Raw genomic sequence first — 12,332 nt, forward strand, 5'->3', positions numbered from 1 at the left:
GCCAGGGGTCCTGGCGCTGGTCGCGATCCGGTCGCGGACGGGCGCAGACGGGCTTACCTTTGGCGCGCCTTCGGCGCACAATCGGCGCGCCCGCTGCGCGTGACCGCTGCGCGTTCGCACGGTCGCCATTTAAAGGCGAAGTGCGCGGGTGGGCGGAGCAGCTGGGAGGCGGGAGCGGGGAGGGAACAGAAGAGAAAAGGGGCGGGGCTGATGGCGGTGGCGGGAGGCGGGAGCGGGGAGGGAGAGCGGAGGGCGGCGAGGTAGGCGGGCACACAGGAAGGAGACAGGCACAAATGAAAAAACACGAAGAAAAACGGGGCACTGGGTACAGGCAACAATGCAGGTCAAAAACAGAGGCAAAACAGTAGACAAACGCTCTTACGGCAACCAAAAAAAAACAAGCACAAATTTCCGACTATGGTGGGTGTTGCAGTATCAGTGGTTGGCCATGTGTGGTGCTGTTTACTACTGCTTCTTTTTGGCTGTAGTAACTTTACACTTGTAATATTGGCCTCACCCCCTCTTTCTGAGACATGTAGGCCCACATTTTTGAGTAACTTTAAACTTGTAAAAGGTGAATAGCCAAAAGTAGTAAAACTACTCAAAAGTGTTTGAGTGAACTTATTACTTGTGTAGATTTACTCATGTGTAAGTTTACCTTTGTTACCTGGTGCAGAATCCAGAGTTAAGAAGCACTTGATAATCATGTACACACATAAATACAAACTTTACCTCCGGGGGGAGTTGTATACATGCCAGGATATTGAACTTCAGGTAAGTGTATATATGTCACAGGTTTTGAGTTGTAGGGCTAAATTTGCCTTTCATACTCGGAAGGTTGACAAGGAGCACCATCTAGTCAGATAATAGCCGCTGTTATTTACTGCGTGAAAAAGCGGCAAACCCGGTAACAAGTGATATATAAAATCAGTTTCTTAAAGGGCTGAGAGTTTGGGGGAGAGAACGGATGCTGTAGGGGTCTTTTTTCTCGCAGTGTCCTGCTGGCGTGCAGACAGCTGCCAAACCTAATACAGAGTGTTCGAATGGCCTCGTAGGCGATGTAACAATGGCAGTGCTGGGTTTGGATGCAGCATTACTTTGTACATGACACTTAGAATTTAGCTGGCCCCTTAAACCAGTAGGGCCGTAATACTGTGACGTGATCCGAGGCCTGGCTCGGCTGCTGCAGTGGGGGGCTCTGCTCACAGTTCATGCTCTGAGCAGTAGAGTGCCCCCAACTTCACGGACATTCGGGCAGGCGGCGAATGAGGTGCGGGGGAGGGGGTTCAGTCAGTTTCAGATCAGAGACCTGACCCCTCACAGCTGCATAGTCAGTCCACCTCCTGGTGATCCTCTCACCTGCGAGAGAGGCTGACTGGCTGTGCGTCTGCGTCCCCGCGCTCGAAGGTCGGCATGGTTACAGCTGTGCTGGACGTTTCCGCGTCTTTGTTGTCACTGCAGTCATAGGGTGAGGGGGGATGTTTAAGAGGGATTTGTAATCAATGCTTTGTTGGACCACACACGCGAGGAGGGTCCTGGCCCTGCAGGCCTGTCAGCAGCCGACTTTGGGACGGTGGGGGCCGGAGGGCCAAGCTAAGGTTACCCCTTACACCACCCCACCCCCTCCTTCTGGTAGCTGCTGCCGGTGACTGGTCGAGGGCTCATTACAAGGCTGCATCTCGTCTATTTAGTATGAATGGTCACAGAAATGTTTCTTGTCGTGGGCCCTCCCCGAGTCGTCAATACGTTTTGGTGGGAAATCGTGTGGACTGGAGAAAATAAGTTTGTAAAAAATCTGATGCGCAAACGTCCCTCATCGCACCGAAATAGACACAATAAATGTCATTCTTTCCACCTCGCGCCCCTAAACGTCGTCTTACTTAAGATTTGGTGAAACCTTGTTAGCGGTGGGCTCTGAAAGCACGCTTCAACCAGCCTTGATATTTTATCCAACATAACTTTGCATTCTGGGACGTTTAGTCCCCTCTTTCACAATCATATGCACGTATGTAAAAAAAACGCCATGAGAACGGGTGTTCCCTAAGAAGCCACATTGGACTGGGTGTGACACTAGTAATCGGGTCACTGGCAACCATCTTCAAGAAGAGATTCACCCCCAACCCTGCGCCAACTAAGCAGCAAATGGCCTATAACACAGTGGACACATTTATGTTTAACAGCTGTAGCGGGAAATCAGCCATTTTGTGTAGTACAGACCCTGTGAGTCAAATGGTGGCACTTGTGCATGTGACAGGACAGGAGAGGTGCGTTCAGTATTAAAACTCGGGTGCAAACGGAGATTTGCCGGGGGTAGAGGGCCACTGAGAAGCTTCTCTGAGAAAGGTGTGGTCGCACAGGTAAGATAAATGTGATGGGGGATGTGGGGGGAGGGTCGTGGAGGGGGGGCTCAAACTGCTGAGGCAGACTCCAGGGTCATTGTGAAGTGTATTTATTAGTATACTGAAATGTCATAGATGCGGGGTACAGGATCCCACCCACGGATGGCGTCAGCTGAGAGATTCCACTACATTCCTCTGCTTCATGAAGATGCTGCGTGGTAGGCGGGCGCCGCGCCACCTTTAATGTTCCGGTGGTAATAGTTGAGCGCTTCTTTGCCGTTTGCTCTGCGGTAGTCAGGTGTTCAGTCGTCTTTGGTGTCTGTATCAGTGCTTCCAAAGCTCTCAGTGGCAGTGGATCAGTTGTCATAAGTGACAGCGATTCAGTGGGCCTCATGACAGTGGTTCAGGGGTCCTCAGTGACAGCGGTTCAAGGGTCCTCAGTGACAGCGGTTCAGTGAGCCTCAGTGACAGCGGTTCGGTGGGCCTCAGCGGCTCAGTGGTCCTCATGACAGTGGTTCAGTAATCCTTAGTAGCAGCAGTTCAGTGAGCCTCAATTAGCCTTTTAGTAGTCGTTTTTGGCATTTGTTCGTGGTTCCTTGGTCCTCGTTGGCTGTTGTTCAGTGAGAGTGGCAGAGTGGACCTCAGTGAGACATTCTTTGGTCCTCAGTGGCAGTGGCTCAGCGGTCCTCAGTGACAGATGTGCAGTGATCCTCACGGACAGTGGTTCAGTGGTCCTCAGTGGCAGAGGTTCAGTGAGCCTCAGTGCTAGGTGTTCAGTGGGCCTCAATGGGCCTTTTAGTAGTCGTCATTGGCATTTGACCTGTGGTTCCTTGGTCCTCGTTGGCTGTTGTTCAGTGAGAGTGGCAGAGTGGACCTCAGTGAGACATTCTTTGGTCCTCAGTGGCAGTGGCTCAGTGGTCCCCAGTGACAGACGTGCAGTGATCCTCACTGACAGTGGTTCAGTGGTCCTCAGTGAGAGCGAACCAGTGAGATTAAGTAGCAGTGATTTACTGGCCATCAGGAAGTCATTCGGGAATCCTCATTGGCATTTGTTCATCGACCTTTAGTGATAATGGTTCATTGGGCGTCAGCAGTTTTGTGGTACTCAGTGGAAGTTGTTCAGTTGACCTAACTGAAAGTGGTTTACTGGTCCTCAGTGAAGGAAGTTCAGGGGAATTTAGAGGCTGTGGTGTATGGTCTTGGTAGCAGTGTGTCAGTGGACGTCAGCGAGCCAATCAGTGGTCCGTGTTGCCAGTTGTTTAGTGTTCTTCAGTGACAGTGATTCAGTTGGCCTCAGTGAGACATTCCGTGGTCCTCCTTGGCAGTTGTTCATTTGTCCTCCGTGACAGTGGTTCATTATGACTGTCAGTCGGTGGTCTTCCTAGAGCTGTTTGGTGGTCCCAGCTTGCAGTCATTAAGTGATCCATTCTACTAGTCGTCTAGTGGCCTCAGAGACAGTTGTCTAGTAGTCTGTCAGTGGCAGTCATTCAATCCTCCTACTGACAGTCGCCAAAAGGTCCATTATGGCTGTTGTCTAGAAGTTCTCAATGACAGTCGCCCAATGTTCCTAATTGGCAGTTAATCAGTGGTTCACCATTTGAGTCATTCAGTGACTTTTGTCATGTCTTTTGTATCAGTGAGTCATCACGAAGCAGACGCACCATTTACTAATCCTCCCGGGAAGATGGGAACCAGCAGCTGCTTTGCTATATATATTTTATATCTTTATTTGCATTTTGTCAAACATATAGGTCACATTTAGGAAAATAAATAGGGAAGGGGAAGGGTAAAGGGCTTAGATAGGCTATGGAACGGATAGCCATTTCAATTACAATAAAAGTTACAGCTGTTATTGCCGGAACATTTGTCCCCTGTACTAAACCTCAAGACTATACAGCAGGTCACTGGCCAAGAATTTCCTTCTTAGTATATTACATATGCATCAGGTGTCCATCATTCCATCCTTTAGTGTCCAGGCAGATACAAGAAGTTGTACACTTCTATAATTACACTTGGCCATCCAGTTCAGTGACAAATTGAGGCAAGATCAGATACAATTTATACTATTACAATCAAACATAATACAAACAAAGAAAAATAGCGTCATAACATCACACCTTGGCCGAACTATGTAAAGGAGATGCGTCATCAACCTAGTCGTCCCACAGTGGATTTATCGCCCCGCCCCCGATATTTAAAGAAATAAATGTTTGTCTCCCCTTCCAGCTGCTGCTTTGCTAATGCCTACAAGTCTCACTATACCTGGCAATACACGTGAGCACATGGAAGCCAAGCCCTATTCATCAATGCATGGCTTATATCACCAATACTCCTAGGGGTGATGGTGTTGTCCTCTAGATCTTCAATTTACTAATAGGGCGTCCCGATTCAAAATCTCTGTTTGAGAGTCAGATTGTGATTGGTCAACGGCAAACAAAATTGTCAAAATGCTAAAAGTGTTTGCACCTGGGTAAGGACGCCACTTTTTCACACTGCTGGCTCATTATGTTATGCATGTGGCAACCAACTGGATTTTGTATTTCAGAACCTCATTTCTCTGGGAATTGGTGCGTTTGCGCAACACGTGCTGAATTCAGTCAGTATTGTCTTAGCATTCTGGCACACAAGTCAGTTTTTTGTCCAGAAGCAGCAATGACTCAAGATTTATTGCCTTATACTTATTGAATGCAATTATTCATTATGTCTTGAGCACAATTGTGCCCAGGCAATGCATAATAACTAAAAACGCATTACATCGGTTTCTTCAATAAACACGAGGTTCCACAATTGGGAAAAAATACCATTTCAAAATGCATTGTTCTGTATTTTGCTGTGCAATATTAACCGAAAGGCGAATAACCATACATTTGTGTCACTTGTTTTCTTTATTGTCACTGAATCTAGAGTCAAACATAATATGTATAAAGACAGAGCTACAAAATATACTTATTACTAAACTGGTGCTGATGATAGAAACCACATTATTTTATACTGCTGTTTGATGGATATTGTCAGAAAAAGCCTTCAGGGCCCCATCTTGTTTGCCCACTTTCTGCACCTGCAAAAAGAACAGTTGATGGACAGAATGCAGAACAATGTCATACTTTCACCCCACTGCAGAGATCTGGGCCTAAATTCATCATTTGTATGCTCCCCGTGCCATTCCAGTTTGAACCCAGCCATATGCAAATCAGTCTTGACCCTGTGCCCCATGAGAACAGTCCAGCCCGATCTGTCAGACCAGGTCCTTCCTGCACTAGAACCAAGCATCCTAGGACCGGTTTCAGGGGTTCACCCCTCATCAGCCAGGATAGCTTGACTCCAGTTGCATGGAGAGCACGGGACCCACATCTGGGCATACCTATCCCACTCGGGATGACAAATGCAAAAAGAACAGTTGATGGACATAATGCAGAACAATGTCATACTTTCACCCCAGACGTGGATCCCTGGCTCATTGTGTCATGGCAAGTGAGCAGCGGTGGGCAGGTAACTGGCTTGTCTCTTGTAGAGGTCAATGTATACTCCTCAAGTCACACTCCACGCTGATGAGGCTTCCCTAAATGACTTTTTGGGGTTGGATATTGTAACTTAAGTGGTCAAACCCGTTCAGGACCACACCTGAATCTAGGTAACTACAGGGTGTATTGAGTGTCGCCGTCTCAAACCCCTGTACCTCACTTTTCACGTTTTAAATTTTGCACGGTCCTGAAGAAACGCCATTGGATCCATTAGTGACCACTATAGGCGTGAAACATGTTGACCTGATACCACCACTTTTTATCACCACCACAAGCACTGAGATACTCCCAACTCAACCAGATCAAGAGTATATCTCTTGGCCTCAGCTTTTAACCATATCGCACGGACCCCAGAATAAAATTCCTCCAGGTACCAGTACGATATTTTTAACTCACTCACACCACTCCCACCACACCCGCACTCAACACTGCGGCGTTCCTCTAAAAAGATCTCCGACAAAGAGCCCTCTCGCGGGGCCTGTGAGGGACCGCAGCGCCACCCCCACAAGGAGCAACGCCCAGCGAGGAAGCATGACGCCCGCTTGGGTGTGTGAGGGCACATCTCTTTCAGAGAGGAATTCCCCTTACACATCTATATATCCAACCTATAATCTTTGAAGGAGTCTCTCTCACCTCTACTTCTAGCGACCGATTAGGCCAGCTTGTCTTCTAGGAAAAGTTACTCTACAGTGATTGATATTCTTCCCCTGGATGCCATTGATTGCTATAAACAGGACCTCTTTTTAAGCAATACAGCTGGTGTAAAAAAGATTTAAATGAACAGAAGGTGAGCTGGGATGTCTCACGGAGTGATGTTACACCAGCCTGATCCGGGACGTTGGTGCGAGCTACAGCATATATCACTTGCTAATGATTGAGCCATCATAATATTTTCCAGAAGCTCTGCTCTGTCCCTCCCACAACATTATAACACTACCCCCCCCCCTTCCAGACCTGCAGTACTCACATCTCTTTATCTAAGGTCAAGAGGAGGATGACCAGATGGCTTCAGTCATCTGTATGCCACTTTTCCTTTTCTGGACTTAGTTTTTACATATCATCATTACTATCAGGTGTGTTAGTTTCATTAAACTGACCTAAGACTACAATTCCCAGAAAGCACTGCTTTGTTAAATCAAAACCCAGAACTGGAAATATTGTCTACCAGTGATAAAGTTATCTGGTCACCACGGGCAAGAGCCAATTCAAAGGTGGGACAAAGAGCTAAATTGGATTAAGGAATGGGATAACAAGGCTCGAACAGTTTGATCCAAACAGACCTGTTTCACATTGAACTAGGACTCAGACTGGATATCACTGATAATTTCTCTTAGTGTTCTGTGTCAATAAACCTAAATCCCACTGGTGGAGATGAGCGTAAAGCAGTTGTGAATCATGGAGGAATCATATAGCTCCCTTCATGAGGAGCCCATGGGGTGTCTTATAACAATGTAGGAGCAGCTAGTCTCCCCCACATCGCAATCCACCTGCATCTTTGCCCAGGACTTGAGGAACCGTGCACTTTACTGGCCACACAGATATCACAAACAAGCATTGCCCCCAACCATGGTAAGGTTTGGGGGTTTGGGCTAGTACGCCTATGTTATCAAGCACGCTTAGAGTCGCCCAGCATGTACTGAATCGTCCACCAGGCCTCTGTCATCAAGCATGTATAGTGGATTGTCTACCACGCCTCTGTTAGCAAACATGCATGCATTGTCGTCCAACACACCTCTTCATCAAGTGCGCATACAGAGTCTTCTAACCAGCCTTTGTCATCATGCACGTATAGAGAGTCATCCCCAACACATGTCTGTCAATCTAGCTTGCATACAGTTGTCCAACCCACCTTTGTCATTAAGCATGCTTACAAAGTCGTACATAACACCTCTGTCATCTAGCATGCTTGCAGAGTCGTCCAACACTCCTCTGTCATCAAGGACGCATACAGAGTCGTCCAACACACCTCGGTCATCAAGCATGCATAGAGTCATCCATTAAGCCTCTTTCATCAAGTACGCACAACGTTGTCCAAAGCACCAAGTGTGCTTACAGAGTCGTCCAACACACCTCTGTCATCGAGGACGCATACAGAGTCGTCCAACCAGCATCTGCCATCAAGCTTGCAAGAGCAGAAGAGCGCCACTTTCAGTGCTGGGGCTGCCTCCGAAGCCCAACAGTATGACCAGTACATTTGGGGGACCCATCTCTAAGCATTGTTTTAAACGTTCACAGTAGACTAATGATTCCAATCAGATGCCTGCTACCCTTACAAATAGAGGCAACCCTCTTTCATGCTCCTAAGGGCAGCATTGGCTTCTGAGCTGTCACATTGTGCTCTGGGGGGTCGGGGACACTTTGACAGGTGATGCATTCTGAATGGTTTAGCGAAGCACGAAGATACAAGTATTGCAGTGCCACATATTTTCATAGCATACAAATATAGAGCTTATACCAGTAAGTGGCGCTTTTGGGAGAAGAAATGGCCTTGAAAGTTTAATTATGAACAGCAGTGAAATCCTCTTCCTCCAAATTCTCCCATAAGTACATCTTCCTCTCACCCTAACCACAGACAAGTACACACACACAGACATAATTACATGAAACTGCTCCGGAGTTTACACGTAGGCACCCGCCGCACCCACGAAGACGACGCTTCTGTGTTATTGTTGTTCGCGCTCTAGTCTTGAAAGAAAGGAAGCCTTAAATTACTACCTGGAAGAACAGCTGCTCCTATTGGCAGGTGATGGAGAGATAAGGCACTGAACGCCTTCCGTGGCCAGCTGGGGGTCGCTTTGGGGGGTTCCATATTCTGTTATGCAGTCCTTTTCATTTGTACATAAATGCATGAGCGCACTGGAATGTTGAGCGCTCCACTGAAGACACTGGAATGTACCACAGGGTCTGTATCATCCAGTATAGGTCCTGGATCGCTTCAGTGTATGGTTTTCTGTTTCTCTCTCTTTAATTTATAACATTCTACCTCCTGTGCCTGGAATGTTGTTATATCGAGGAGCGGCTGGTGACCTTTGAAAGTGGTGAGGTGAGCAAAGTGCCTCACCATCGCCAAAAACACAAACATATTTTCCCTCCCTACAAAAGTCCATAGTAAAAAATAAAAAAAACTCACTCAAAAGCTCAAATAAAAACAATCCCTCCCTCCAAAATAAAACAAACAGTAAAGCATTACACATTATATTAATTAATTAAAAATAAATTGTTCTTACCGCAGGCTTTGCAACCGCCTCCTTGCTGTCCTCCCGAAGCCTGTGGAATGAAGAATTCCCCTAACCAATCCAGACGCTGCTCTCATGCTCCATGAGAGCAGCGCCTTGATTGGATGGAGCAGGTTGGCCTAATGCTCCCCCAGGCCCTAGAGGCCTGTGCTTAGTCACCATCAAAGACAGCTGGGTCGAGAGCTTCAAAGTGCGCATATCACTTTTATGTCACTTTGGCAGGTGCGAAATCGCTGGGCAAAGTGACATGCACTTTGACGTGCGTGGCCCCCATTACTCCAGTTCTCTTGCTGTCAGCCGACAGCAGAGAACATTCAAGATATGCCCTCCTGGCTCGTCGGCCTGCTGGCGGCTGCAGCGCACCTTGATTAAAAATAAAATGTAAATGAAATCATTCATTGCCATTTTATTTTTAACACCGCGTGGCTCACAGCGGGCGGGGGGGGGGGGGGCGATGCTCCCCGGCCCTCATAAAGAAACCTCCACTGGTAATATCTTTAAAGACCTGTCTGACACTATATTGGTTCTTAAAGGCCCTCACCCTTGCTTCAGGCCTGGGGCCTTTCACAACAACTATTGACCTCAGCAGAGAGCTAAAGTACTTAATAAGTGTTAGGCCCGCAGTTTTTTGTCAGGAGCCTACAGAAGATGCTGCTGAATGGTGGGCTTGCCGAATGCCAAGGCTGCGTAGTCTTGATTCCATCTCATGTCTCTTCCTTCTGCCAGCATACACTTCTTGTCTGTCTCACTCTTGCAGGTTCTCTTCCATCCCAACTTTCTCCCTTCGGCACAGTTTTCCTATCTTCCTCTTCATTCTTTTATCTTGCCTTCTCTCCTCTGGGTCAAAGTCTGATAATGAAAAATAAGTACTAGTCCCTCAAAATGAGAGCTGGTGCCCACCTCATGCACCACCCGCACAAAGCACTAATGACATGAAAGAGAGTGGGACATTTAACACCTGAAACACATCCTCTCACTTCTCCAGCAGCCTGCAGAGGTTTTCTGTGGGGAGGAAAGTTAGAATACCAGTGGCGGCTGACACAGATAAAGAGTGGTTGGGCTTGTGGCAGAGGTGTGGGGGGAGCACGCAGTGGGGGGTTTAATAATTTAAAAAAATTAAAAGACTTACCTGGTGCTGCCGGCCGCCACGCGCTCCTCTCCTTCCAGTTCCTGGTCCCAGCAGTCCCTGGGACAGCATCGCAGTCTCACCATTCAATCCCCGCGCTGCTCTCAAGCATGAGAGCAGCGTGGGGATTTAGCTGAGCAGTATTAAAGCTCGCTCAGGCACAGGGAGTCTGTGCTGTTTCTCCAACCCGACTCTGCAATACAGCTGGGTTGGAGAAACCTAAGCGCGCATGCCAGTTTGGCCGCCCTAAAACAGCTGGCCAAACTGGCATGTGCACTTAAAAGTGCACCTACCACTCCTCCTTCCCCCTCCCATGACCCAGCCCTGCCCCTCCCTGTACATACTGGCTCAGCCAGCAGCAGAAAAGTGAAACGATAATAAAATATCATTTATATTTTTCAACTGTTGGCTCTGAGCCAGTGGGGCAATGCTCCTCCGCCATTGCGGAGGAGCCGCCGCTGTAAAATACAGGTTAATGTATTGTATTTAGCATTTATATACCGGTGATGTGGCCGCAAAGTGCTGTGCAGTTTGTCAGCAACCTGTCTTATATGGATGGTTGGTGGAATATATATTTATTGTGTGTGACTGGTGTCACGTCATTGGGTGTTGGAAGTGAGGGGCACTGACGTGCTCTAGGTGACGCATTGCACATAGTGTTTTCCATCAGCACGTCTGTAATGCTGAAGAGTGTCAACTGATAGGCTAGTAACATTTTATTAATACAGCCCTTCTCCTGTGGAGTCGGGGCTTAAGGTTGGTTTACCAGCAGTTACCAGTTCTTAGTTTGTGCAGGTGGAGGGCACTGTCGCTCATGTTGGGGCACCAGGGCTTAATTTCCATCATCGCACTTTGTTTCAGTGCAAGACAGAAAAAGACAGAAAAGTGAGCAAGAAAAAAGAAGAGAATGATGGGAAAATAAAGCAAGAGAGAGAAAAAGTAGGGATGAAAAAGAGCCTGCAAAAGAGAGAGAGAGAGAGAGATTGAGAGACAGGAAGTTAAGGGCAGTGGAGTATAGAGGCTTGCAAGGCCAAATCAGCCTTTCATACCACCGGACTGAAGGCCGGGTTTAAAAGGCCAGGCCCACTGCTGGTGCCTCTGTCACTTTCCTCAGCTCACTGGCCTAGTGTGGGGGGTTCACAGGGTCAGTTGTCCCAGGTGCAAAATTCTTAGGGGGCGCAAAATTTTAAAATAAATTATTGCGCCCCTAACCCATAGACGGTTAGCACTTCCCGAGCTAACGGTCCACTGGTGCAATATTTTCTTTTAAAATGTTGCCCCGGGCGCTGGCAACCCAGCTACGCCGCTGCCTCAGCTCCCTTCATTTATTGCAGCAGGAACGGGAGGCTGACAGAGAGCAGTGGTGGCTGCCTTGGAACGGGGGTGATGAGGCAGGAGGGTGGAAATGGATAAAAAAAATAAACGTACCTTCGCCGCTGCATGCCTCTCCTCCACCCTCTTCATCTGATGGAAAGCACTGGAAGCACCCGGGCTCCTGTACTCTCCCAGCCAATCACAACGTTGCATGAGCAGCATTGTGAATGGTCTGAGCGGCCGGTTTGGCCGCTCAGGCAGTGCCTGGGAGCCTGGCATGTTCTCCACGGGGCTGTGCAAAACAGCTCCATGGTGAACATGCTAATGCGCATGACAGTTTGGCTGGCCCAACCGTCATGCGCACTTAGAGGAGTGCAAACCACTCCTCACTCTGCTCTGGTCAAAGGGTCCAGCCCCGCCCTGACTTAGCTCCGAGTCCTGCATAGAAAAATAAAATGATAATAACGCCCTTTTATTATCATTTTTATTTTTTGCACTGCTGAAATAGCAGTGGGTCTACGCTCCACCGCCTTGGTGGAGAAGCTGCCACTGCTATTAGTCTTTTCTCGTTGCCTGTTTTATATCAAGTGGCTGGTTCGTCAGTGATGGCAGGGATAAATTCATACACAGCCATGTTTTTAATGCAGTAAAATGTGGGGCCATGAAAAAATTGGACAGATAATTTTTTTGCGCCATTGATTCATGGCACTATGCATTCACATTACATTTAGGTTTTGTTTCTAATTTGTGTAACAATGGTTTCATCCCATGCGTTTATATTCTGTCTAAGCAAAAT

General features: G+C 47.7%; 1 protein-coding gene across 1 annotated transcript in view; it reads left to right on the plus strand.

Annotated features, from left to right (window-relative positions):
• Positions 1–12,332, plus strand: part of KIF26B (kinesin family member 26B) — a 699,050-nt gene that overhangs the window by 171,716 nt on the left and 515,002 nt on the right. The window lies entirely within an intron of this gene.

Source organism: Triturus cristatus, chromosome 6 (assembly GCF_964204655.1).
Source record: "Triturus cristatus chromosome 6, aTriCri1.1, whole genome shotgun sequence".
NCBI classification, from domain to species: Eukaryota; Metazoa; Chordata; class Amphibia; order Caudata; family Salamandridae; genus Triturus; species Triturus cristatus.